At 41.2% G+C, this 27295-nt stretch overlaps 1 protein-coding gene across 1 annotated transcript in view; it reads left to right on the top strand.

The window, feature by feature from the left end:
• The first annotated feature begins 5902 nt into the window (after positions 1-5902).
• LOC106566573 (opsin-5-like) overlaps positions 5903-27295 on the top strand; it is a 142997-nt gene continuing 121604 nt past the window's right edge. Inside the window, exon 1 of the mRNA XM_014134703.2 lies at positions 5903-6197. The gene's annotated coding sequence lies outside the window, so the exon portion shown is untranslated. The remainder of the gene's footprint in view (positions 6198-27295) is intronic.

Here is a 27295-nt window from a genome sequence, read left to right as displayed (position 1 = left end):
ATCAAACATGGGACCAACACTTGCTGTGTGTTTATATTTTTGTTCAGTGTAGTACGTAGTACTATTAGTACACAGTATATCGTTTTAGTAAGTAGTAGGCAAGATAGATTTCGGACACAGCCAAAGAGACAGAGAAAGAGAGAGAGGGGTGAGACAGGCATGAGGTATGACTAAACGTACCAGATGTGAGGGGAGGCAGAGAGATGCCATGTGTTTGTCTGGTGTGACCACAAAGGTTTTGTTGGGTCTGAAAGGTGTTAGTATTTGTTTTCTCCTCTGCCTCTCAGTCCTTAACTGTTTCCAATCACTGTTAATTCCAATCAACCTCTGGTTACATCATCCATGCATAATTACCAGCTCTTCCTAAACTCTACAAACTCATATGACAGTGGACGGCAGAGCCATTCATTATCAGAGAGATTCTACCAGAAATGACAAGTGCTCAAAGTACCAACGCAAGAGACAGGTTAAAAGCTGCACTTAGAAAGAGACAGAAATGTGACAGTAGATATAAGCAGACTTAACTTTGAGAATTAAACATTGAGTGACCGATGACTTGAGTATGACATGGACTGACAGTGCTTTCTCAGTAGTGTCAGTGACAGGATGATCACAAAACTCATTTGCGGTCAAAACCATCAAAAACTGACCAATGCATTGATATATGAGCATGGATGGAGAGAGCATGGTGGAAACAATGATACAGTATGTGATTGGGTTGGTGGAGTGTATTGATATTGCATTTAGGCAGTTCAACAACCAATGTTTCACCAAAACAAACATAGATGAGGACTATACATCAAACTAACAGATCAGAGCTCAAACGTGAAACAGATTTAATACAATTTCCAGGAAAACACTACCGTTCAAAAGCTTGGGGTCACTTAGAATTGTCCTTGTTTTTGAAAGAAAAGCAAATGTTTTGTCCCTTAAAATAACATCAAATTGATCAGAGATACAGTGTAAACATGTTTTATCATGCTTTATCATGCTACCTGTTCTGATTGGATACAGCCAATAAATAAATAAATAATAAATAAATAGCTGATTGATGATGAAAAACCTTACTCTCACATACTCTGCATCCCAGTCTTTCATGAAAACAGTATTGTAATACCAATGTAGGATCTTAATTTGATCACTCTTTTGTTGATGAGAATTTTCCTGAAATGCAGATGAGCTTCATGATTTACCTAAATTCACTGAAAACCCCCAATAACACACAGTTATTTGAACAGTATTGCACTTTTCACGTCACCTAATATTGTCCAGTTAATAGCCTAACCACCGATCAAGCAACATCATGGACAAAACGTTGAAATCCTGTTGCTGCAGGATTATTTTTCTACAACAATCCTGGTCAAATTAAGATCCTACACCTGTACAAGCATCCCACTGGGTACACACTGACTGAATCAATGTTGTTTCCACGTCATTTCAATGAAATTATGATGAAGCAACATGGAATAGACGTTGAATTGACTTCTGTGCTCAGTGGGATGTTTGATTCAGCCTGGAGATAATCGAACCACATGATTACATGTCACACTGCACCGGCTACGCAAGAGTTCTTTTCATCCTGGAGCAGAGCCTGGATTGGGTGGAGAGATACAGTGGGCAGGCATTTTTTAAGGCCCAGTGTAGTCAAAAAATGTGGTTTTCTTGCATTTTATATATATTTTCACATTATATGGTTGGAATAATACTGTGAAATTGTGAACATTATGATAATGCCCTTTTAGTGTAAGAGCTCTTTGAAAAGAACACCTGTATGTTCAGCCTATTTTGGTGGGATGGAGTTTTGTCCTGCATGGTGACATCACCAGGTGGTCAACTAGTTCATAGACCAATAAGAAAGAGGAACTCTCTTTTTTCCCCTCCCCACTCAGACCTCTCCCAGACAGTCCTAGCTAAATTCTTTCTTGAGAAATTGCTCTTAACTAAGAAGCTATTTTTGTTTCCTTTGAGACCATTTCAATTGAAGCAATCACAGTAAGGTACTTAATTGTTACCCAGAAATGATCTGGTTTTGAGATAAAAAAACGGCTGCATTCAACCTTTATTGTGTGGACAAGTGGTGTTTATGTCTGTAGATATTGACAGAGATACTCTGATAGCGTGTGTGCGTGTGACTCTACAGATGTAGGATCTTCATTTGATCACCTGGTTGCAGGAGAACTTTCATGCAATGCAAAACATATTAAACATGTAGTGTTTTTGACAATTTTAATTGAAAACAATCACATTTTGAGGCACTTAATTGTTACTCAGAAATGATTTGATGTTGAGGTAAAAACAGCTGCATTGGACCTTTAAAGAGCCTTTTAATCTTGTGCTTTGTGTAGGGTTCAGAAACCCTGGAGTGGGCTGACAGACTGACCTAGCGCCCTTTCTTCGATTACCAGCTCCATGGAATTTCTCATAGCTGCTGTTCAGATTCCTTTTTATGAACATATTCATTTGTCTGATCTCCTCGCCGCATGCTGTTTTGAGGGCAACATGGATTTGATTCTATAATGGCTAGAGGGACCGCTGGTAAACAGAGGGGGAAGGGTGAAGGGTGGGTGGGGCTGTGTGTGTGTGTGCGCTTGCATATATCTGCGCGTGCCTATATTTATGTGTGTGTGTGCGAGGGCGGGGAAGGGGTTGTCAGGGTGAATGTGTACTTTGATGAAAAAAAACATCATGTGGATCTGGATGTCTCTCTCTCTTTGTGCTTGTGTTTGTGCGCAAACGTGAGTGTGTGTGTGTAAATGTGTGTGTGTGTGTGTGTGTGTGTGTGTGTGTGTGTGTGTGTGTGTGTGTGTGTGTGTGTGTGTGTGTGTGTGTATATATATATATGTGGAGGGTGGGATGTTATTCGAGTTTTGTCAACATCAATGACGTCTTTGTAGTGGTCACACTAGAGCACGAGTCTCAGCGTGGATGGAGACACAGGGAGAGGGAGTTGCGTTGTGCTCTGTCTGCCCTGGGGAGGGACTGGAGGCACAGTCATAATGGAGTTGGATTCCACTCCACTGCTGGAGGCCTGGGTTTCTTCCCCAAATACTAAGAGGCACATATTACTGAGAGGGGAATCTGAGAGCTTTTGGTCATGATCCTTAATATCTGATTGAGTCATGGTTGTGTTTATTTGAGCAGTTTGTCCTCAATTGCCTCCAGTTGCTTATCTCTGTTTTCCTGTTTAGTTCTGATCAGATGGTTGTCTCAGATGCATGTGTTAGTGTCAAAGTCCTGCCTGCTGAATCAGGTGAACAAGAACACACGCTAGTACCAGCAGATGGTGTTACAGCAAACAGAGGGAGGGATGGAGAGATAGAGAGAGAGAACAAAAAAGAATGACTTGACACATTGGAAAGAACTAACAAAAAAAATATGCAAACTAGAATGCTATTTGGTCCTAGAGTACACAGTGGAAGAATACCTGACCACTGTGACTTACCCAAAATGAAGGAAAGCTTTAACTACAGTATGTACAGACTCAGAGAGGCCACAGTAGGCAGAACTGGCTCCCAAAATAAGACAGGCCCACAAAATGAGATGGAAACTGAGCTGCACATCCTAACCTCCTGCCAAACGTATGACCATATTAGAGACAAACATTTCCCTCAGATTACACAGACCTACAAAGAATTAGACAACAATCCAATTTTGGGAAACTACATTATTTATTTTTTACCCTTATTTTATCAGGTAAGTTGACTTAGAACACATTTTCAGTTACAGCAACGACCTGGGGAATAGTTACAGGGGAGAGGAAGGGAATGAGTGAGCCAATTGGAAGCTGAGGATTATTAGGTGGCAATGATGGTATGAGGGCCATAAGCGCCATGGGATCTTTAGTGACCACAGAGAATCAGGACACCTGTTTAACGTCCCATGGGAAATACCACAGTGTGCCATCACAGCAAGAAGATTTGTGACTGGTTGTCACAAGAAAAGGGAAACCAGTGAAGAACAAACACCATTGTAAATACAACCTATATTTCTGTTTATTTATTTCCCCTTTTGTACTTTAACAATCTGTACATCATCACAACTGTATATAGACATAATATGACATTTGAAATGTCTCTATTCCTTTGGAACTTTTGTGAGTGCAATGTTTACTGTTCATTTTTTATAGTTTATTTAACTTTTGTTTATTATCTATTTTACTTCTGCTTGCAATGTAAAGATATGTTTCCCATGCCAATAAAGCCCTTTGAATTGTATTTAATTGAGAGAGAGAGAGAGAGAGAGAGAGAAAGAGAGAGAGAGAGATCGAGAGAGAGAGAGAAACTGGGGAACAAGACAGAGGGGGAGTCGGGGAGAAAGGACAGAGAGAAAGAGAGCCCTTGTTAAAACATACTGTATTCCTGTATAGTCTTTCTCTGTCTGTCATCATCATCCCCCTTCCTTCTCTCTCTCTCTCTCTCTCTCTCTCTCTCTCTTTCTCTCTCTCGCTCTCTCTCTCTATCTCTCTCCCCCTTTTTGTTTATTCCACTTACACAGCACTGCAATGACTGGGGGCATATCTCTGTATTCACGCTGATCTACATAAACAAATACAACAATGGTGCCATTTTCAGTAGTACGTGTCCAATTCCATTCCTCATGCCTTCGTTATGCTATTATCCTCTTCCTCACTTATAGCCAATGAAAAAGCAATAAGGAATTTGTACAATGTTTTCTTCTTTTGAATAACAGAGAGTGGGATATTGCCGTGCTTATGAAATAGAGTGAGTGTGTATGGGGGATGAGGAGAAGGTAAGAGTGGGGTTAACACGCCTGTGTCTTTGCTGGTGGAGACTGACGGATGTAGGAATGGCGCATGCTTGCACAGATTAAACTTGACATTTTGCTTTTGCTGGCTCTTCAAAGCCTAACCCACCAGCCCAGTCCCCCCCCCCCCACACACAATCTCTTGAAAAGACCCTCAACATAAAAGCTTTCTCTTGCACTGTCATTATCTCTCTCTCTCTTTTGTTATTCCTCTCTTCTACCAAATATCTTCTGTGAGAAAGGGGAATGGGTTATTTTGTCAAGCATACGCACGCACGTGTGTCTGTGTGTGCGTTTTGTGTGTGTGTATATGTGGGCGCGCCTTTGTGCATGTGCATCCAGTGACACCTTTAGGTAAACTACAGCAGCTAGTGCTGACAGATTACATGGAGAGATATTAAATAATAGAGGAGACATCATGACAGAGAGGAGAGAGAGTCTCTTCAAATAGGATGGTTTAAAGTGCATTGTGAAAACAGGGATAAAGTTTGCATGTGTGAGAGAGAGACAGAGAATGTATTAATATATGTTTGTCATGAGTTTCGACAGCATTTAGATTTTTTTTTACCTTTATATAACTAGGCAAGTCAGTTAAGAACAAATTGTTACTTACAATGACGGCCTACCCCGGACGATGCTGGGCCAATTGTGCGCCACCCTATGGGATTCCCAATCACAGTCGGATGTGATACAGCCTGGAATCGAACAAGGGACTGTAGTGATGCTTCTTGCACTGAGAAGCAGTGCCTTACACCACTGCACCACTCAGAAATGTTTACATGTATGTCAGGAGGAGAACAAGTTAAACAGGGAGGACAAAGGGAGAGAGGGAGATAGAAAGAAAGTGATAGAGCATACATACTGTGCATAATATATAAATTGAGTAAGAGAGAGAGAAAGGGAGAAAGAGAGAGCAAGAGAGATACAGCGAAAGAGAGAGAGAGAGTGACAGAGAGAGAGAGAGAGACAGACAGACAGACAGACAGACAGACAGACAGACAGACAGACAGACAGACAGACAGACAGACAGACAGACAGACAGACAGACAGACAGACAGACAGACAGACAGACAGACAGACAGAGAGGAGGAGGATAGGCTTGTGCTGAGAGCGGAGCGTAGCGTAGAGAGAGGGAGCAGCTCAGCAGCGCTTCTGTCTGTCTCTGTCCCTGCTCAGATTTCCACAGCTGTGAGCTGCACCTCTGCTACCCTACTCTACGCGAATCTGCTGGGGTGTGTGTGTCTTAGAGAGTATTCCTGTGTGTGTGGGTGTGTGTGTGTGTTAGAGTTGCTTGCAAGTCTACAGCATGCATTGTGTGTTTCTCCGCTGCTCCAGTGATGGTTCTCCCACCTAAGGGTGAAGGCTCTGCTACGGACTCTATCTAAAACACATGAGCCCTGGCATAGCCAGCCCTGGCGTAGCATCCCAGTAAGGTAGGCATCCTATAATTTTATTGACATTTTAACTGCTACTCTGCTTTGTTCTTTCTTGCATTTTACAAGGATTTTTTTATGTCGGGTTTGCATTTTCCTAGGATTTACTCGGTTTGGCTACTAATGGCTATTACCTGACATTTTATTGGACTACTCTAATTACGCTGGTATTTCTACAGTTTTTGAAGATAATCTGTGTTTAATAGGTACTCTAGTAGGGCATTGGTTACCATTCCAGCACAGAGTACAGTATGGTTTCATTACATATTTCCTCTCTGTGTGTCCTTCAAGCAAGGGCAGTAAAACTATTCTGGGGCGGATCAGTGTGGTTTAGAGTATTTTAACAGTGGAAATGAGCCTGGCCGACTGTGCCAAGTTCCCTGGTTATGAGCTGCCAGGGGATTGGATGGGGGCAAAGAGCGCTATTTCAAGTACAGTGCCTTCAGAAAGTATTCATACCCCTTGACTTATTCCGCATTTTGTTGTGTTACAGCCTGCATTTTTTTAAATGATCTATTATTACAGCCATTACAATCTGTAACTGTTTTAAAGTCGCCATTGGCTTCATGGTGAAATCCCTTAGTGGTTTCCTTCCTCTCCGGCAACTGAGTTAGGAAGGACGCCTGTATCTTTGTAGTGACTGGGTGTATTAATACATTATCCAAATTGTAATTATTAACTTCAACAAGCTCAAAGGGGTATTCAATGGCTGCTTCTTTTTTTACCCATCTACCAATGCAATGCCTTCAGAAAGTATTCACACCCCTTGACCTTTTCCACATTTTGCTGTGTTACAGCCTGCATTTAAAATGGATTAAATTAAGATTGTTTGTCCCTGGCCTACACACAATACCCCATAATGTCAAAGCGGAATTATATTATTATTATTATTATTTTTAAATGAATTAGAAATGGAAAGCTGAAAAGTATTACGTCAAGTATTCAACCCCTTTGTTGTGGTAAGTTCAGGAGTAAAAAAACAAGTCACATAACAAGTTGCATTGACTCACTCCCTGTGCAATAATATTTTTTAACATGATTTTTTAATTACTACTTAATTTATGTACCTCACACATGCAATTATCTGTAAGGTCTCTCTGTCGAGCACTGAATTTCAAACACAGATTCAACCGAAAAGACCAGGGAGGCTTTCCAATACCTAGCAAAGAAGGGCACCTATTGGTAGATGGGTCAAAAAAAAGCAGACATTGAAAAGGGATATGGTAAGCATGGTCAAGTTATTAGTTACACTTTGGATGGTGTATCAATACACCCAATAACTACAAAGACACAGGCGTCCTTCCTAACTCAGTTGCCGGAGAGGAAGGAAAGCACTCAGGGATTTCACCATGAGGCCAATGGTGACTTTAAAACAGGTAGAGCTCAATGGCTGTGATGGGAAAAAACTGAGGATGGATCAACAACATTATAGTTTGTCCTCAATACTAACCTAAATGACAGAGTGAAAATAAGGAAGCTTGTACAGAAAACAAATATTCCAAAACATGCATCCTGTTTGCTGAAATAATACTGCAAAAAAGTGTTCAGTTTGGGGCAAATCCAATACAACACATTACTGAGTACCACTCTTCATATTTTCAAGCATAGTGGTGGCTGCATCATGTTATCGGAATGCTTGTATTCGTTAAAGACTGGGGAGTTTTTCAGGGTGAAAAAGAAACTTAACCTGTTGGGGATAGGGGGCAGTATTTGCACGGCCGGATAAAACACGTACCCGATTTAATCTGGTTACTACTCCTGCCCAGTAACTAGAATATGCATATAATTGTTTGATTTGGATAGAAAACACCCTAAAGTTTCTAAAACTGTTTGAATGGTGTCTGTGAGTATAACAGAACTCATTTGGCAGGCCAAAACCTGAGAAGATTCCAAACAGGAAGCGCTCTCTCTGACCATTTATTGGCCTTCTACACTCTCTTTATTGAAAACTGAGGATCTCTGCTGTAACGTGACACTTCCTACGGCTCCCATAGGCTCTCAGAAGGTGGCAAAACGTTGAATGGTGACTTTGCAGGCCATGGCTGAAAAACAGTAGCGCATTTAGTAAGTGGTCGATCAGAGAACAATGAGACTGGGGGCGCGTGCACGAGCCGACACCATGTTTTAATTTTTTCGTCTTTGAACGAAAACAGGGTTTCCGGTCGGAATATTATCGCTTTTTTTACGAGAAAAATCGCATAAAAATTGATTTTAAACAGCGGTTGACATGCTTCGAAGTACGGTAATGAAATATTTAGAATTTCTTTGTCACGAAACGCGTCGGGCGCGTAACCCTTCGTCACCCTTCGGATAGTGTCTTGAACGCACGAAGAAAACAGAGGATATTTGAACATAACTATGGATTATTTTGAACCAAACCAACATTTGTTATTGAAGTAGAAGTCCTGGGAGTGCATTCTGACGAAGAACAGCAAAGGTAATCCAATTTTTCTTATAGTAAATCGGAGTTTGGTGAGGGCCAAACTTGGTGGGTGTCTAAATAGCTAGCCCGTGATGGCGAGCTATCTACTCAGAATATTGCTAAATGTGCTTTTGGCGAAAAGCTATTTTAAAATCGGACATATCGATTGCATAAAGGAGTTCTGTATCTATGATTCTTAAAATAATTGTTATGTTTTTTGTGAACGTTTATCATGAGTAATTTAGTAAATTCACCGGAAGTTTGCGGTGGGTATGCTAGTTCTGAACGTCACATGCTAATGTAAAAAGCTGGTTTTTGATATAAATATGAACTTGATTGAACAAAACATGCATGTATTGTATAACATAATGTACAAGGAGTGTCATCTGATGAAGATCATCAAAGGTTAGTGCTGCATTTAGCTGTGGTTTGGGTTTATGTGACATTATATGCTAGCTTGAAAAATGGGTGTGTGATTATTTCTGGCTGGGTACTCTCCTGACATAATCTAATGTTTTGCTTTCATTGTAAAGCCTTTTTGAAATCGGACAGTGTGGTTAGATTAACGAGAGTCTTGTCTTTAAAATGGTGTAAAATAGTCATATGTTTGAGAAATTGAAGTAATAGCATTTCTAAGGTATTTGAATATCGCGCCACGGGATTCCACTGGCTGTTGAGTAGGTGGGACGATTTCGTCCCACATACCCTAGAGAGGATAATGGAGCTAAGCAAATGCGAGGCATTGGAAAACCTTACTGGTCTTTGTGATTCTGTGTTTGAAATTCACTGCTTGACTGAGAGACCTTACAGATAATTGTACGTGTGGGGTACAGATATGAATATAAAAAAATTATGTTAAACATTACTGCATACAGAGTGTGTCCATTGATAAGCACATTTTTACTGCTGAACATATTTAGGCTCGCCATAACAAAGGGGTTGAATACTTATTGACTCAAAACATTTCAGCTTATCATTTTTCATTAATTTGTAAAATCTTTAACAACTTCTTTGGGATAGGGGGCAGTATTCGGAAGTTTGGATGACTGAGGTGCCCAAAGTAAACTGCCTGTTATTCAGGCCCAGAAGCTAGGACATGCATATAATTGGTAGTATTGGATAGAAAATACTCTAAAGTTTCCAAAACTGTTAAAATAATGTCATAGGAGAATCCATCCGTAAAAAAAGAATTGGGAGCTCACCATTCATTGAAATGGCTGTCTATGGGAATATCAATGGAATACCTCCCAGATTGCAGTTCCTGGGCTTCCAGTAGATGTCAACAGTCTTTAGAAAGAGTTTCAGGATTGTTTTTTGAAAAATGAGCTATAATTTGTAGTTTTTCTAGGTGGCTCCCATTTTGGCTGTAGTATTGTGGTGCGTCGGTGAGGGCTTGCACTTTGTTATTTATCTATGTAATGAACATACTATTCTCCATCGTAGATTTTATCGTATATTTACATATTAGGGTACCTGAGGATTGATTAGAAACATTGTTTGACTTCTTTGGATGAAGTTTATTGGTAACTTTTGAGATTCATTTGTATGCATTTTGAATGAGGGAAACCGGTGGATTACTGAATCAAGCGTGCCAACTAAACTGACTTTTTTGGGATATAAAGAAGGACTTTATCAAACAAAAGGACCATTTGTTATGTAGCTAGGACCCTTGGGATTGCAAACAGAGGAAGATATTCAAAGGTAAGTGATTTATTTTATCGCTATTTCTGACTTTCGTGACACCTCTGCTTGTTTGGAAAATGTTTGTAATGCTTCTGTACACGGGGCACTGTCCTCAGATAATCGCATGGTATGCTTTCGCCGTAAAGCCTTTTTGAAATCTGACAAAGCGGCTGGATTAACATGAAGTTAAGCTTTTAAACGATGTAAGACACTTTAATTTTCATGAATGTTTAATTTTACGAATTTTGTATTTTCAATTTCGAGCTCTGCAATTTCACCGGATGTTGTCGAGGTGGGGCGCTAGCGGCACGCCTATCCCAAAGTTAACCCCATAATGCAACACACTTTGAAAGGCAGTAGTCAACAACTTGACAAAAGTCATCCTCTCAAACTTTCCCATTGCTTGGGGCTTCGGCCAGGTGAGAGAGATGATTGGCCACACACTGTTTCAATAGTAAAGCTCTCAATGATTCATTGTGCTAGCAGCAATTACAGTTTGTTCTTGGAAGTATAGAAAACACAAGGCGCATAGTACTAAATGATCCAATTACGCTAAACTCACAAATGTTGAAAAAAACGATTTGCAAGGGAAAATGACTGTAGTGACGAAAGATCAAGGAAAATTAAATCTATACTGAACACAAATATAAACGCAACGTGGAACAATTTCGAAGGTTTTACTGAGTTACAGTACATAGAAGGATATCAGTCAATTTAAATAAATTCATTTGGCCCTAATTTATGGAATTCACATGATTGGGCAGGGGCGCAGCCATGAGCGGGCCTGAGAAGGCATAGACCCACCCACTGCGGAGCCAGGCCCAGCCAATCAGAATGAGTCAATTCCACATTGGTTCAATGTAATTTGATTGAAATTACGTGGAAACAACATTGATGCAACCAGTATGTGCCCAGTGGGTAGCTACAAACTGCCCATGTTTCAGTGGGCAACAGCCGATAGGCAGCCGAAGTAGCTATATTTGGGTCCAGCAGCAGAAGCACATTAGATTATTTAGAGCTCAGTCAGGTTACCATAGGGAGAGAGTCCTCTTGTAACCGCCTCCCCCCATCACCCTGACCAACCACCAGCCCTGGAAGGACTCCACAACCACGAGCTAGTCACACACAGAACAATGGCACACTCATAACCACATGCACCACATAGCAACCAATTATAGCCAGAAGAAAAACAAACACCTATTTGAAGGAGTCTTCATAACTTCAAAAATCTATATGGCCCGAAACTATTCAAAGCATGTAGTAGTCCGTAAGTGGTGCATATCTTCAGTGAATTTCAATTGAATTCAATGAGTTTCATTTGACACGTAGGCCTATTATAATAACCTCATTAATGGATTGCATTCTTCACATACTGAACATTTCATATAAGAAATATATGCCAAAGCAGAATTATTCTAGCAAGGCTGTCAATTGTACTGGAAAGATCAAATGGATAATTTCATCAGCTGCCATAGAGTATAATCAGCTGCTATTCAACTGACTGGACAACATGAGCAGTGAACTGTGGTGAACTATAACCTATACGGTGTTGTGTGTACTCAATACATTGAATTTCCATTTAATCTAATGACTGATCCTGCCACTGCATGGATATTGTTGTTAACTGCATACGCTGGTGGAAGTTCTGAGCCAACTGCTTATCAATACAATAACACATGATACAAATGGCTATTAGGATTCAGATCAACATGAATCAATACAAAACAATACCCGTGATACAATACAAATTACAAATGAATTAGTCAAATACAGTACAATGGAATACAATGCAATGTACTCTACCGGTAATACTAATTACATCAATCAGAGTACTGATGCAGTATGTCCAGAGTACTGTACTTAATGCACAGCCGGAATGTTACAGCCTGCATTTAAAATGGATTAAATTGAGATTTGTTTGGTCACTGGCCTATAATGTCAAAGTGAAATTATGTTTTTCAACATTTTTGCATTTTCTTTCCAAATGAATAAAAAAACATTTAAAAATTGTACTTGCCATTGTACTTGCCATCCTAATCTCCGCTTTTTACCTGTATAAAAGACACCTTGGAGCCAGAAATCTTTCTGATTGAGAGGGGGTCAAATACTGTTTTCTCTCATTAAAATGCAAATCATTTTATAACATTTTTGACATGCGTTTTTCTGGATTTTGTTGTTGTTATTCTGTCTCTCACTGTTCAAATAAACCTACCATTAAAATTATAGACTGATCATTTCTTTGTCAGTGGGCAAACATACAAAATCAGCAAGGGATCAAATACTTTTTCCCTCACTGTATATGGACTTTATTGAAACAAATGAACATTTATTGGGGAATTGGGATTCCTGGGAGTGCATTCCAACAAAGATCATCAAAGGTAAGTGAATATTTATAATATTATTTCTGAGTTTTGTTGACTCCACAAAATGGCGGGTTTGGTTTCATGTCTGACTGCTGTACTCAGATTATTGCAAAGTGTGCTTTCGCTGTAAAGTTTTTTTGAAATCTGACAAAGCGGTTGCATTAAGGAGAAGTGTATCTATAATTCTTTGAATAACAGTTTAATATTTTATCAACGTTTATGATGAGTATTTCTGTAAATTGATGTGCTCATTCACCGGATGTTTTCGGAGGCAAAACATTTCTGAACATTACACGCCAATGTAAAATGGGGTTTTTGGATATAAATATTAACTTTATCGAGCAAAACATACATGTATTGTGTAACATGAAGTCCTATGAGTGCCATATGATGAAGATCATCAAAGGGTAGTGATTAATTTTAGCTGTATTTCTGTTTTGTATGACGCCTCTCCTTGCTTGGAAAATGTCTGTGTGGTTTTTCTTGTCTAGGTGCTGTCCTAACATAATCTAATGCTATGCTTTCGCCGTAAAGCCTTTTTGAAATCGGACAATGTGGTTGGATTAACGATTAGTTCATCTTTAAAATGGTGTAAAATAGTTGTATGTTTGAGAAATTTGAATTAGGAGATTTTTGTTGTTTTAAATTTGGCGCCCTGCTATTTCACTGGCTGTTGGCAGTGTGTCCCGCCGGTGGGACACTAGCATCCCACATACCCCATACAGGTTTTAAGGGCTCCTAAAATTCTAAATAAAAATAGCTAATTGATCCATGTTATGACTATCTTTAACCAACAGTGCAGTTCAAGAAGAAGAAAACATTTACCAAGTAGGCTAAAATAAAAAGTAACACAATAAGAATAACAATAACGAGGCTATATACACGGGGCACCAGTACCGAGTCAGTGTGCATGGGTACAGGCTAGTTGAGGTAATATGTACATGTAGGTGGGGGGCGTAGTGACTATGCATAGGTAACAAACAAACAGCGAGTAGCAGCAGTGTACGGGGGGGGGTGTCAATGTAAATTGTCTGGAGGCGATTTTTATGAATTGTTCAGCAGTCTAATGGCTTGAGGGTAGAAGCTGTTGAGGAGCCTTTGTCCTAGACTTGGCACTCCGGTACCGCTTGCCGTGCGGTAGCAGAGAAAACAGTCTATAACTTGGGTGACTGGAGTCTGACAATTTTATGGGCTTTCCTCTGACACCGCCGATGGCAGGAAGCTTGGCCCCAGTGATGTACTGGGCAGTTTGCACTACCCTCTGTAGTGCCTTATGGTCAGATGCAGAGCAGTTGCCATACCAGGCGGTGATGCAACCAGTCAGGATGCTCTCGATGGTGCAGCCGTAGAACCTTTTGAGTATCTGGGGGCCCAAGCCAAATCTTTTCAGTCTCCTGAGGGGGAAAAGGTTTTGTTGTGCCCTCTTCATGACTGTCTTGGTATGTTTGGACCATAATAGTTTGTTGGTGATGTGGACATCAAGGAACTTGAAACTCTCGACCCGCTCCACTACAGCCCCGTCGATGTTAATGGGGGCCTGTTCGGCCCGCCTTTTCCTGTAGTCTACGATCAGCTCCTTTGTCTTGCTCACATTGAGGGAGAGGTTGTTGTCCTGGCACCACACAGCCAGTTCTCTGACCTCCTCCCTATAGGCCGTCTCGTCGTTGTCAGTGATCAGGCCTACCACTGTTGTGTTGTCAGAAAACGTAATGATGGTGTTGGAGTTGTGTTTGGCCACGCAGTCGTGGGTGAACAGGGAATACAGGAGTGGACTGAGTACACACCCCTCAGGGGCCACAGTGTTAAGGATCAGCATGGCAGACGTATTGTTGCCTACTCTTACCACCTGGGGGCGGCCCATCAGGAAGTCCAGGATCCAGTTGCAGAGGGAGGAGTTTAGTCCCAGAGTCCTTAGCTTAGTGATGAGCTTCGTGGGCATTATGGGGTTGAACGCTGAGCTCTAGTCGATGAACAGCATTCTCACATAGGTGTTCCTTTTGTCCTGGTGAAAAAGGGCAGTGTGGAGTGCGATTGAGATTGCGTCATCTGTGGATCTGTTGGGGCGGTATGCGAATTGGAGTGGGTCTAGGGTGTCCGGGAGGATGCTGTTGATGTGAGCCATGACCAGCCTTTCGAAACACTTCATGGCTACAGACGTGACTGCCACGGGGTGGTGATCATTTAGGCAGGTTACCTTCGGCTCCCTTGGGCACAGGAACTATGGTGGTCTGCTTGAAAAATGTAGGTATTACAGACTCTGTCAGGGAGAGGTTGAAAATGTCAGTGAAGGCACTTGACAGTTGGTCTGCGCATGCTTTGAGTACACATCCTGGTAATCCATCTGGCCCAGCGGCTTTGTGAATGTTGACCTGTTTAATGGTTTTGTTCACATTGAGTACCCGAAAGCGTTATCACACAGTCATCCGGAACAGCTGTTGTTGTACATGCTTCAGTGTTGCTTGCCTCGAAGCGAGTATAAAAGGCATTTAGCTAGTCTGGTAGGCTCGCGTCACTGGGCAGCTTGGGTCTGGGTTTCCCTTTGTAGTCTGTAATAGTTTTCAAGCCCTGCCACATCCGAAGAGCATCAGAGCCGGTGTAGTAGGATTCAATCTTAATCCTGTATTGACGCTTTGTTTGTTTGATGGTTCATCTGAGGGCATAGCGGGATTTCTTATATGTGTCCGGATTAGTCTCCCGCCCTTTGAAAGCAGCAGCTCTAGCCTTTAACTCGATGTGGATGTTGCCTGTAATCCATGGCTTCTGGTTGGGATATGTACATACAGTCACTGTGGGGATGACGTCGTCGATGCACTTATTGATGAAGCCAATGACTGATGTGGTGTATTCCTCAATGCCATTGGATGAATCCCAGAACATATTCCAGTCTGTGCTAGCAAAACATTCCTGTAGTGTAGCATCCGCGTCATCTGACCAGTTCCATATTGAGCGAGCCACTGGTACTTCCTGCTTTAGTTTTTGCTTGTAAGGAGGAATCAGGAGGATAGAATTGTGGTCAGATTTGCCAAATGGAGGGCAGAGGAGAGCTTTGTATGCATCTCTGTGTGTGGAGTAAAGGTGGTCTAGGATATTTTTTCCCTGGTTGCTGGTAAAAATGTGGTAAAACTGATTTAAGTTTGCTTGCATTAACCTGTTAGGGCTAGGGGGCAGTATTGACATGGCTGGATAAAAAAACGTACCCGATTTAATCTGGTTACTACTCCTGCCCAGTAACTAGAATATGCATATAATTGTTTGATTTGGATAGAAAACACCCTAAAGTTTCTAAAACTGTTTGAATGGTGTCTGTGAGTATAACAGAACTCATTTGGCAGGCCAAAACCTGAGAAGATTCCAAACAGGAAGCGCTCTCTCTGACCATTTATTGGCCTTCTACACTCTCTTTATTGAAAACTGAGGATCTCTGCTGTAACGTGACACTTCCTACGGCTCCCATAGGCTCTCAGAAGGTGGCAAAACGTTGAATGGTGACTTTGCAGGCCATGGCTGAAAAACAGTAGCGCATTTAGTAAGTGGTCGATCAGAGAACAATGAGACTGGGGGCGCGTGCACGAGCCGACACCATGTTTTAATTTTTTCGTCTTTGAACGAAAACAGGGTTTCCCGGTCGGAATATTATCGCTTTTTTTACGAGAAAAATCGCATAAAAATTGATTTTAAACAGCGGTTGACATGCTTCGAAGTACGGTAATGAAATATTTAGAATTTCTTTGTCACGAAACGCGTCGGGCGCGTAACCCTTCGTCACCCTTCGGATAGTGTCTTGAACGCACGAAGAAAACAGAGGATATTTGAACATAACTATGGATTATTTTGAACCAAACCAACATTTGTTATTGAAGTAGAAGTCCTGGGAGTGCATTCTGACGAAGAACAGCAAAGGTAATCCAATTTTTCTTATAGTAAATCGGAGTTTGGTGAGGGCCAAACTTGGTGGGTGTCTAAATAGCTAGCCCGTGATGGCGAGCTATCTACTCAGAATATTGCTAAATGTGCTTTTGGCGAAAAGCTATTTTAAAATCGGACATATCGATTGCATAAAGGAGTTCTGTATCTATGATTCTTAAAATAATTGTTATGTTTTTTGTGAACGTTTATCATGAGTAATTTAGTAAATTCACCGGAAGTTTGCGGTGGGTATGCTAGTTCTGAACGTCACATGCTAATGTAAAAAGCTGGTTTTTGATATAAATATGAACTTGATTGAACAAAACATGCATGTATTGTATAACATAATGTACAAGGAGTGTCATCTGATGAAGATCATCAAAGGTTAGTGCTGCATTTAGCTGTGGTTTGGGTTTATGTGACATTATATGCTAGCTTGAAAAATGGGTGTGTGATTATTTCTGGCTGGGTACTCTCCTGACATAATCTAATGTTTTGCTTTCATTGTAAAGCCTTTTTGAAATCGGACAGTGTGGTTAGATTAACGAGAGTCTTGTCTTTAAAATGGTGTAAAATAGTCATATGTTTGAGAAATTGAAGTAATAGCATTTCTAAGGTATTTGAATATCGCGCCACGGGATTCCACTGGCTGTTGAGTAGGTGGGACGATTTCGTCCCACATACCCTAGAGAGGATAATGGAGCTAAGCAAATGCGAGGCATTGGAAAACCTTACTGGTCTTTGTGATTCTGTGTTTGAAATTCACTGCTTGACTGAGAGACCTTACAGATAATTGTACGTGTGGGGTACAGATATGAATATAAAAAAATTATGTTAAACATTACTGCATACAGAGTGTGTCCATTGATAAGCACATTTTTACTGCTGAACATATTTAGGCTCGCCATAACAAAGGGGTTGAATACTTATTGACTCAAAACATTTCAGCTTATCATTTTTCATTAATTTGTAAAATCTTTAACAACTTCTTTGGGATAGGGGCAGTATTCGGAAGTTTGGATGACTGAGGTGCCCAAAGTAAACTGCCTGTTATTCAGGCCCAGAAGCTAGGACATGCATATAATTGGTAGTATTGGATAGAAAATACTCTAAAGTTTCCAAAACTGTTAAAATAATGTCATAGGAGAATCCATCCGTAAAAAAAGAATTGGGAGCTCACCATTCATTGAAATGGCTGTCTATGGGAATATCAATGGAATACCTCCCAGATTGCAGTTCCTGGGCTTCCAGTAGATGTCAACAGTCTTTAGAAAGAGTTTCAGGATTGTTTTTTGAAAAATGAGCTATAATTTGTAGTTTTTCTAGGTGGCTCCCATTTTGGCTGTAGTATTGTGGTGCGTCGGTGAGGGCTTGCACTTTGTTATTTATCTATGTAATGAACATACTATTCTCCATCGTAGATTTTATCGTATATTTACATATTAGGGTACCTGAGGATTGATTAGAAACATTGTTTGACTTCTTTGGATGAAGTTTATTGGTAACTTTTGAGATTCATTTGTATGCATTTTGAATGAGGGAAACCGGTGGATTACTGAATCAAGCGTGCCAACTAAACTGACTTTTTTGGGATATAAAGAAGGACTTTATCAAACAAAAGGACCATTTGTTATGTAGCTAGGACCCTTGGGATTGCAAACAGAGGAAGATATTCAAAGGTAAGTGATTTATTTTATCGCTATTTCTGACTTTCGTGACACCTCTGCTTGTTTGGAAAATGTTTGTAATGCTTCTGTACACGGGGCACTGTCCTCAGATAATCGCATGGTATGCTTTCGCCGTAAAGCCTTTTTGAAATCTGACAAAGCGGCTGGATTAACATGAAGTTAAGCTTTTAAACGATGTAAGACACTTTAATTTTCATGAATGTTTAATTTTACGAATTTTGTATTTTCAATTTCGAGCTCTGCAATTTCACCGGATGTTGTCGAGGTGGGGCGCTAGCGGCACGCCTATCCCAAAGTTAACCCCATAATGCAACACACTTTGAAAGGCAGTAGTCAACAACTTGACAAAAGTCATCCTCTCAAACTTTCCCATTGCTTGGGGCTTCGGCCAGGTGAGAGAGATGATTGGCCACACACTGTTTCAATAGTAAAGCTCTCAATGATTCATTGTGCTAGCAGCAATTACAGTTTGTTCTTGGAAGTATAGAAAACACAAGGCGCATAGTACTAAATGATCCAATTACGCTAAACTCACAAATGTTGAAAAAAACGATTTGCAAGGGAAAATGACTGTAGTGACGAAAGATCAAGGAAAATTAAATCTATACTGAACACAAATATAAACGCAACGTGGAACAATTTCGAAGGTTTTACTGAGTTACAGTACATAGAAGGATATCAGTCAATTTAAATAAATTCATTTGGCCCTAATTTATGGAATTCACATGATTGGGCAGGGGCGCAGCCATGAGCGGGCCTGAGAAGGCATAGACCCACCCACTGCGGAGCCAGGCCCAGCCAATCAGAATGAGTCAATTCCACATTGGTTCAATGTAATTTGATTGAAATTACGTGGAAACAACATTGATGCAACCAGTATGTGCCCAGTGGGTAGCTACAAACTGCCCATGTTTCAGTGGGCAACAGCCGATAGGCAGCCGAAGTAGCTATATTTGGGTCCAGCAGCAGAAGCACATTAGATTATTTAGAGCTCAGTCAGGTTACCATAGGGAGAGAGTCCTCTTGTAACCGCCTCCCCCCATCACCCTGACCAACCACCAGCCCTGGAAGGACTCCACAACCACGAGCTAGTCACACACAGAACAATGGCACACTCATAACCACATGCACCACATAGCAACCAATTATAGCCAGAAGAAAAACAAACACCTATTTGAAGGAGTCTTCATAACTTCAAAAATCTATATGGCCCGAAACTATTCAAAGCATGTAGTAGTCCGTAAGTGGTGCATATCTTCAGTGAATTTCAATTGAATTCAATGAGTTTCATTTGACACGTAGGCCTATTATAATAACCTCATTAATGGATTGCATTCTTCACATACTGAACATTTCATATAAGAAATATATGCCAAAGCAGAATTATTCTAGCAAGGCTGTCAATTGTACTGGAAAGATCAAATGGATAATTTCATCAGCTGCCATAGAGTATAATCAGCTGCTATTCAACTGACTGGACAACATGAGCAGTGAACTGTGGTGAACTATAACCTATACGGTGTTGTGTGTACTCAATACATTGAATTTCCATTTAATCTAATGACTGATCCTGCCACTGCATGGATATTGTTGTTAACTGCATACGCTGGTGGAAGTTCTGAGCCAACTGCTTATCAATACAATAACACATGATACAAATGGCTATTAGGATTCAGATCAACATGAATCAATACAAAACAATACCCGTGATACAATACAAATTACAAATGAATTAGTCAAATACAGTACAATGGAATACAATGCAATGTACTCTACCGGTAATACTAATTACATCAATCAGAGTACTGATGCAGTATGTCCAGAGTACTGTACTTAATGCACAGCCGGAATGTTACAGCCTGCATTTAAAATGGATTAAATTGAGATTTGTTTGGTCACTGGCCTATAATGTCAAAGTGAAATTATGTTTTTCAACATTTTTGCATTTTCTTTCCAAATGAATAAAAAAACATTTAAAAATTGTACTTGCCATTGTACTTGCCATCCTAATCTCCGCTTTTTACCTGTATAAAAGACACCTTGGAGCCAGAAATCTTTCTGATTGAGAGGGGGTCAAATACTGTTTTCTCTCATTAAAATGCAAATCATTTTATAACATTTTTGACATGCGTTTTTCTGGATTTTGTTGTTGTTATTCTGTCTCTCACTGTTCAAATAAACCTACCATTAAAATTATAGACTGATCATTTCTTTGTCAGTGGGCAAACATACAAAATCAGCAAGGGATCAAATACTTTTTTCCCTCACTGTATATGGACTTTATTGAAACAAATGAACATTTATTGGGGAATTGGGATTCCTGGGAGTGCATTCCAACAAAGATCATCAAAGGTAAGTGAATATTTATAATATTATTTCTGAGTTTTGTTGACTCCACAAAATGGCGGGTTTGGTTTCATGTCTGACTGCTGTACTCAGATTATTGCAAAGTGTGCTTTCGCTGTAAAGTTTTTTTGAAATCTGACAAAGCGGTTGCATTAAGGAGAAGTGTATCTATAATTCTTTGAATAACAGTTTAATATTTTATCAACGTTTATGATGAGTATTTCTGTAAATTGATGTGCTCATTCACCGGATGTTTTCGGAGGCAAAACATTTCTGAACATTACACGCCAATGTAAAATGGGGTTTTTGGATATAAATATTAACTTTATCGAGCAAAACATACATGTATTGTGTAACATGAAGTCCTATGAGTGCCATATGATGAAGATCATCAAAGGTTAGTGATTAATTTTAGCTGTATTTCTGTTTTGTATGACGCCTCTCCTTGCTTGGAAAATGTCTGTGTGGTTTTTCTTGTCTAGGTGCTGTCCTAACATAATCTAATGCTATGCTTTCGCCGTAAAGCCTTTTTGAAATCGGACAATGTGGTTGGATTAACGATTAGTTCATCTTTAAAATGGTGTAAAATAGTTGTATGTTTGAGAAATTTGAATTAGGAGATTTTTGTTGTTTTAAATTTGGCGCCCTGCTATTTCACTGGCTGTTGGCAGTGTGTCCCGCCGGTGGGACACTAGCATCCCACATACCCCATACAGGTTTTAAGGGCTCCTAAAATTCTAAATAAAAATAGCTAATTGATCCATGTTATGACTATCTTTAACCAACAGTGCAGTTCAAGAAGAAGAAAACATTTACCAAGTAGGCTAAAATAAAAAGTAACACAATAAGAATAACAATAACGAGGCTATATACACGGGGCACCAGTACCGAGTCAGTGTGCATGGGTACAGGCTAGTTGAGGTAATATGTACATGTAGGTGGGGGCGTAGTGACTATGCATAGGTAACAAACAAACAGCGAGTAGCAGCAGTGTACGGGGGGGGGTGTCAATGTAAATTGTCTGGAGGCGATTTTTATGAATTGTTCAGCAGTCTAATGGCTTGAGGGTAGAAGCTGTTGAGGAGCCTTTGTCCTAGACTTGGCACTCCGGTACCGCTTGCCGTGCGGTAGCAGAGAAAACAGTCTATAACTTGGGTGACTGGAGTCTGACAATTTTATGGGCTTTCCTCTGACACCGCCGATGGCAGGAAGCTTGGCCCCAGTGATGTACTGGGCAGTTTGCACTACCCTCTGTAGTGCCTTATGGTCAGATGCAGAGCAGTTGCCATACCAGGCGGTGATGCAACCAGTCAGGATGCTCTCGATGGTGCAGCCGTAGAACCTTTTTGAGTATCTGGGGGCCCAAGCCAAATCTTTTCAGTCTCCTGAGGGGGAAAAGGTTTTGTTGTGCCCTCTTCATGACTGTCTTGGTATGTTTGGACCATAATAGTTTGTTGGTGATGTGGACATCAAGGAACTTGAAACTCTCGACCCGCTCCACTACAGCCCCGTCGATGTTAATGGGGGCCTGTTCGGCCCGCCTTTTCCTGTAGTCTACGATCAGCTCCTTTGTCTTGCTCACATTGAGGGAGAGGTTGTTGTCCTGGCACCACACAGCCAGTTCTCTGACCTCCTCCCTATAGGCCGTCTCGTCGTTGTCAGTGATCAGGCCTACCACTGTTGTGTTGTCAGAAAACGTAATGATGGTGTTGGAGTTGTGTTTGGCCACGCAGTCGTGGGTGAACAGGGAATACAGGAGTGGACTGAGTACACACCCCTCAGGGGCCACAGTGTTAAGGATCAGCATGGCAGACGTATTGTTGCCTACTCTTACCACCTGGGGGCGGCCCATCAGGAAGTCCAGGATCCAGTTGCAGAGGGAGGAGTTTAGTCCCAGAGTCCTTAGCTTAGTGATGAGCTTCGTGGGCATTATGGGGTTGAACGCTGAGCTCTAGTCGATGAACAGCATTCTCACATAGGTGTTCCTTTTGTCCTGGTGAAAAAGGGCAGTGTGGAGTGCGATTGAGATTGCGTCATCTGTGGATCTGTTGGGGCGGTATGCGAATTGGAGTGGGTCTAGGGTGTCCGGGAGGATGCTGTTGATGTGAGCCATGACCAGCCTTTCGAAACACTTCATGGCTACAGACGTGACTGCCACGGGGTGGTGATCATTTAGGCAGGTTACCTTCGCTCCCTTGGGCACAGGAACTATGGTGGTCTGCTTGAAAAATGTAGGTATTACAGACTCTGTCAGGGAGAGGTTGAAAATGTCAGTGAAGGCACTTGACAGTTGGTCTGCGCATGCTTTGAGTACACATCCTGGTAATCCATCTGGCCCAGCGGCTTTGTGAATGTTGACCTGTTTAATGGTTTTGTTCACATTGAGTACCGAAAGCGTTATCACACAGTCATCCGGAACAGCTGTTGTTGTACATGCTTCAGTGTTGCTTGCCTCGAAGCGAGTATAAAAGGCATTTAGCTAGTCTGGTAGGCTCGCGTCACTGGGCAGCTTGGGTCTGGGTTTCCCTTTGTAGTCTGTAATAGTTTTCAAGCCCTGCCACATCCGAAGAGCATCAGAGCCGGTGTAGTAGGATTCAATCTTAATCCTGTATTGACGCTTTGTTTGTTTGATGGTTCATCTGAGGGCATAGCGGGATTTCTTATATGTGTCCGGATTAGTCTCCCGCCCTTTGAAAGCAGCAGCTCTAGCCTTTAACCTCTTGGGGCTAGGTGGGACGCTAGCGTGCCACCCGTGGTGCACTCCATCAACAGCAGGTGCATTTCAAGAGCGGCAAATTTGAATCCAAATAAATGTCAAAATTCAAATTTTTCAAAAATACAACTATGTTACACCATTTGAAAGATAAACATCTCCTTAATCTAACCACGTTTTACGATTTCAAAAAGGTTTTACGGCGAAAGCATAAATTTAGAGTATGTTAGGACAGTACATTTACAAGAGTTGTGTGTAATGTTTTGTCAAGTCAAAGACAGGGTCACCAAAACCATAAAACCAGCTAAAATGATACACTAACCTTTTACAATCTCCATCAGATGACACTCCTAGGACATTATGTTAGACAATGCATGCATTTTTAGTTCTATCAAGTTGATATTTATATCCAAAAACAGCGTTTTACTATGGCATTGATGTTGAGGAAATCGTTTCCCTCCAATAACCGGCAGTCAAGTCAGCGTCACAAATTAAATAATTAAAATTAGAAAACATTGGTAAAATATTATATTGTCATTTAAAGAATTATAGATTTACATCTTTTGAACGCAATCAACTTGCCAGATTTAAAAATAACCTTACTGGGAAATCACACTTTGCAATAATCTGAGCACTGTGCCCAGAAAAATACGCGTTGCGATACAGACTAGACGTCATGTTGGGGAGATCTAAAATCGAAAATACTATGTAAATAATCCATTACCTTTGATTCTCTTCATCAGATGTCACTTCCAGGTATCACAGGTCCATAACGAATGTAGTTTTGTTCAAAAAAGCTCATCATTTATGTCCAAAAATCTCCGTCTCGTTAGCACATGATGTAAGCCAGCCGGACTTCTCGTCATGAACGAGGGGAAAAAATATATTTCCGTTCGTTCAAACATGTCAAACGTTGTATAGCATAAATCATTAGGGCCTTTTTTAACCAGAACATGAATAATATTCAAGGTGGACGAATGCATAGTCTTTTATAACGTATTGGAACGAGGGTACCCAACATGAAGTAGCGCGCCAGGTGTCTAATGGGACATCACCGTTCCATGGCTCTTGTTCGGTCAGATCTCCCTCCAGAAGACTCAAAACACTTTGTAAAGGCTGGTGACATCTAGTGGAAGCAATAGGAAGTGCCAAAATATTCCTAAACCCCTGTGTTTTTCAATGGGATAGGTTTAAAGTCAATACAACACATCAGGTATCCACTTCCTGTCAGAAAATGTCTCAGGGTTTTGCCTGCCAAATGAGTTCTGTTATACTCACAGACACCATTCAAACAGTTTTGGAAACTTTAGAGTGTTTTCTATCCATATATAATAAGTATATGCATATTCTAGTTACTGGGTAGGATTAGTAACCAGATTAAATCGGGTACATTTTTTTTATCCAGACGTGCAAATGCTGCCCCCTAGACCCAACAGGTTAACTCGATGTGGATGTTGCCTGTAATCCATGGCTTCTGGTTGGGATATGTACATACAGTCACTGTGGGGATGACGTCGTCGATGCACTTATTGATGAAGCCAATGACTGATGTGGTGTATTCCTCAATGCCATTGGATGAATCCCAGAACATATTCCAGTCTGTGCTAGCAAAACATTCCTGTAGTGTAGCATCCGCGTCATCTGACCAGTTCCATATTGAGCGAGCCACTGGTACTTCCTGCTTTAGTTTTTGCTTGTAAGGAGGAATCAGGAGGATAGAATTGTGGTCAGATTTGCCAAATGGAGGGCAGAGGAGAGCTTTGTATGCATCTCTGTGTGTGGAGTAAAGGTGGTCTAGGATATTTTTTCCCTGGTTGCTGGTAAAAATGTGGTAAAACTGATTTAAGTTTGCTTGCATTAACCTGTTAGGGCTAGGGGGCAGTATTGACATGGCTGGATAAAAAAACGTACCCGATTTAATCTGGTTACTACTCCTGCCCAGTAACTAGAATATTCATATAATTATTGGCTTTGGATAGAAAACACTCCAAAGTTTCTAAAACTGTTTGAATGGTGTCTGTGAGTTTAACAGAACTCAAATGGCAGATCAAAACCTGAGAAGATTCTGTACAGGAAGTACCCTGTCTGACCATTTCTTGGCCTTCTTTGCCATCTCTATCCAAAACAAAGGATCTCTGCTGTTACGTGACACTTCCTACGGCTCACATGGGCTCTCAGAAGGCGGCAAAAAGCTGAATCGTGGCTTTGCAGGCTCTGGCTGAAAAAAAAGTAGCGCGTTTGGGTAGTGGCTGGTTACAGTACTGTGAGACTCAGGCGCGTGCCCGCGTCGACCGAATGCTTTGTTTTCTTTCCTCTGTTTACTGAAACGCAGATTCCCGGTCGGAATATTATCGCTTTTTTACGAGAAAAATGGCATAAAAATTAATTTTAACCTCTTACATCTAGACGTTCCGCTAGCGGAACACCTGCTCCAATAACCAATGATAGGCGTGGCGCGAATTACAAATTCCTCAAAAATACGAAAACTTCTATAATTCTTAAAATAATTGTTATGCTTTTTGTGAACATTTATCGTGAGTAATTTAGTAAATTGTTAGCAAATTCCCCGGAAGTTTGCGGGGGGTATGCTAGTTCTGAACGTCACATGCTAATGTAAAAAGCTGTTTTTTGATATAAATATGAACTTGATTGAACAAAACATGCATGTATTGTATAACATAATGTCCTAGGTGTGTCATCTGATGAAGATCATCAAAGGTTAGTGCTGCATTTAGCTGTCTTCTGGGTTTTTGTGACATTATATGCTAGCTTGAAAAATGGGTGTCTGATTATTTCTGGCTGGGTACTCTGCTGACATAATCTAATGTTTTGTTTTCGTTGTAAAGCCTTTTTGAAATCGGACAGTGTGGTTAGATTAACGAGTCTTGTCTTTAAAATGCTATAAAATAGTCATATGTTTGAGAAATTGAAGTAATAGCATTTCTAAGGTATTTGAAAATCGCGCCACGGGATTCAACTGGCTGTTGCGTAGGTGGGACGAATTCGTCCCGCCTAGCCCAGAGAGGTTAAAGTCCCCGGCCACTAGGAGCACCACGTCTGGGTGAACATTTTCTTCTTTGCTACTGGCCCTATAGAGTTGATTGAGAGCGGTCTTAGTGCCAGCTTCGCTTTGTGGTGGTAAACAGACGGCTGTGAATAATACCAGTGCCGCCATGCTTTCAGCGGCTTCCTGGCGGCCAACAACTCACGATCCCCCACGTCATAATTCCGCTCAGCGGGAGACAGCTTCCATGAATAGAAGGCGCATGGATGGAGTTTAGGTGGCAATCCAGTGCATTGGGAGAGAACAGCCCCTACTCCAACCTCAGAGGCGTCCACTTCTACAATGAAGGGCAGAGACAGGTCAGAGTGAGCCAGAACAGATGCGTTAGTAAAACTTCCCTTGAGCCCATGGAAGGCTTCGTTGGCCTCCCCAGTCAAGCGCAGCTGTCGAGGACCTCCCTTCAGGAGGGAGGTGAGATGTGCCACCACTGTGCTGAAACCCCTAATGAAGCACCTGAAATAGTTGGCAAAACCAAGGAGGTGCTGCACCACCTTGATGTTGGATGGAACAGGCCACAACCGTACTGCACTGACCCTCTGCTCTTCCATCTTCACTCCCGCGGTGGATATCCGATAGCCCAGGAAGGACACCGCCTGCTGAATGACAAGGCACTTCTCTGCCTTGGCATACAGGTGATGCCCTGTCAGCCTCTCCAAAACTGACCTGACATGAGAGACATGTTGCTCGCGTGTAGTACACCAGGATTTTGTCTATGTACACCACTACACAGCAACCCAACATATGTCTAAACACCTCGTTCGGCGTCCCGCTAGCGGGATAAAGCCGACCACATCCGGTGAAATTGGAGAGCGCCAAATTTAAATTAAGAAATCGTAATATTAAACATTCATGAACATAAGTGTCTTATATCATTTAAAAGCTTAACTTCCTGTTAATCCAACTGCGTTGTCAG

The sequence above is a fragment of the Salmo salar genome, chromosome ssa13, assembly GCF_905237065.1.
Source record: "Salmo salar chromosome ssa13, Ssal_v3.1, whole genome shotgun sequence".
In the NCBI taxonomy this organism is placed as follows: Eukaryota; Metazoa; Chordata; class Actinopteri; order Salmoniformes; family Salmonidae; genus Salmo; species Salmo salar.
The sequence above is the reverse complement of the archived record's forward strand: the minus strand, read 5'-3'. Positions and strand labels throughout refer to the sequence as shown.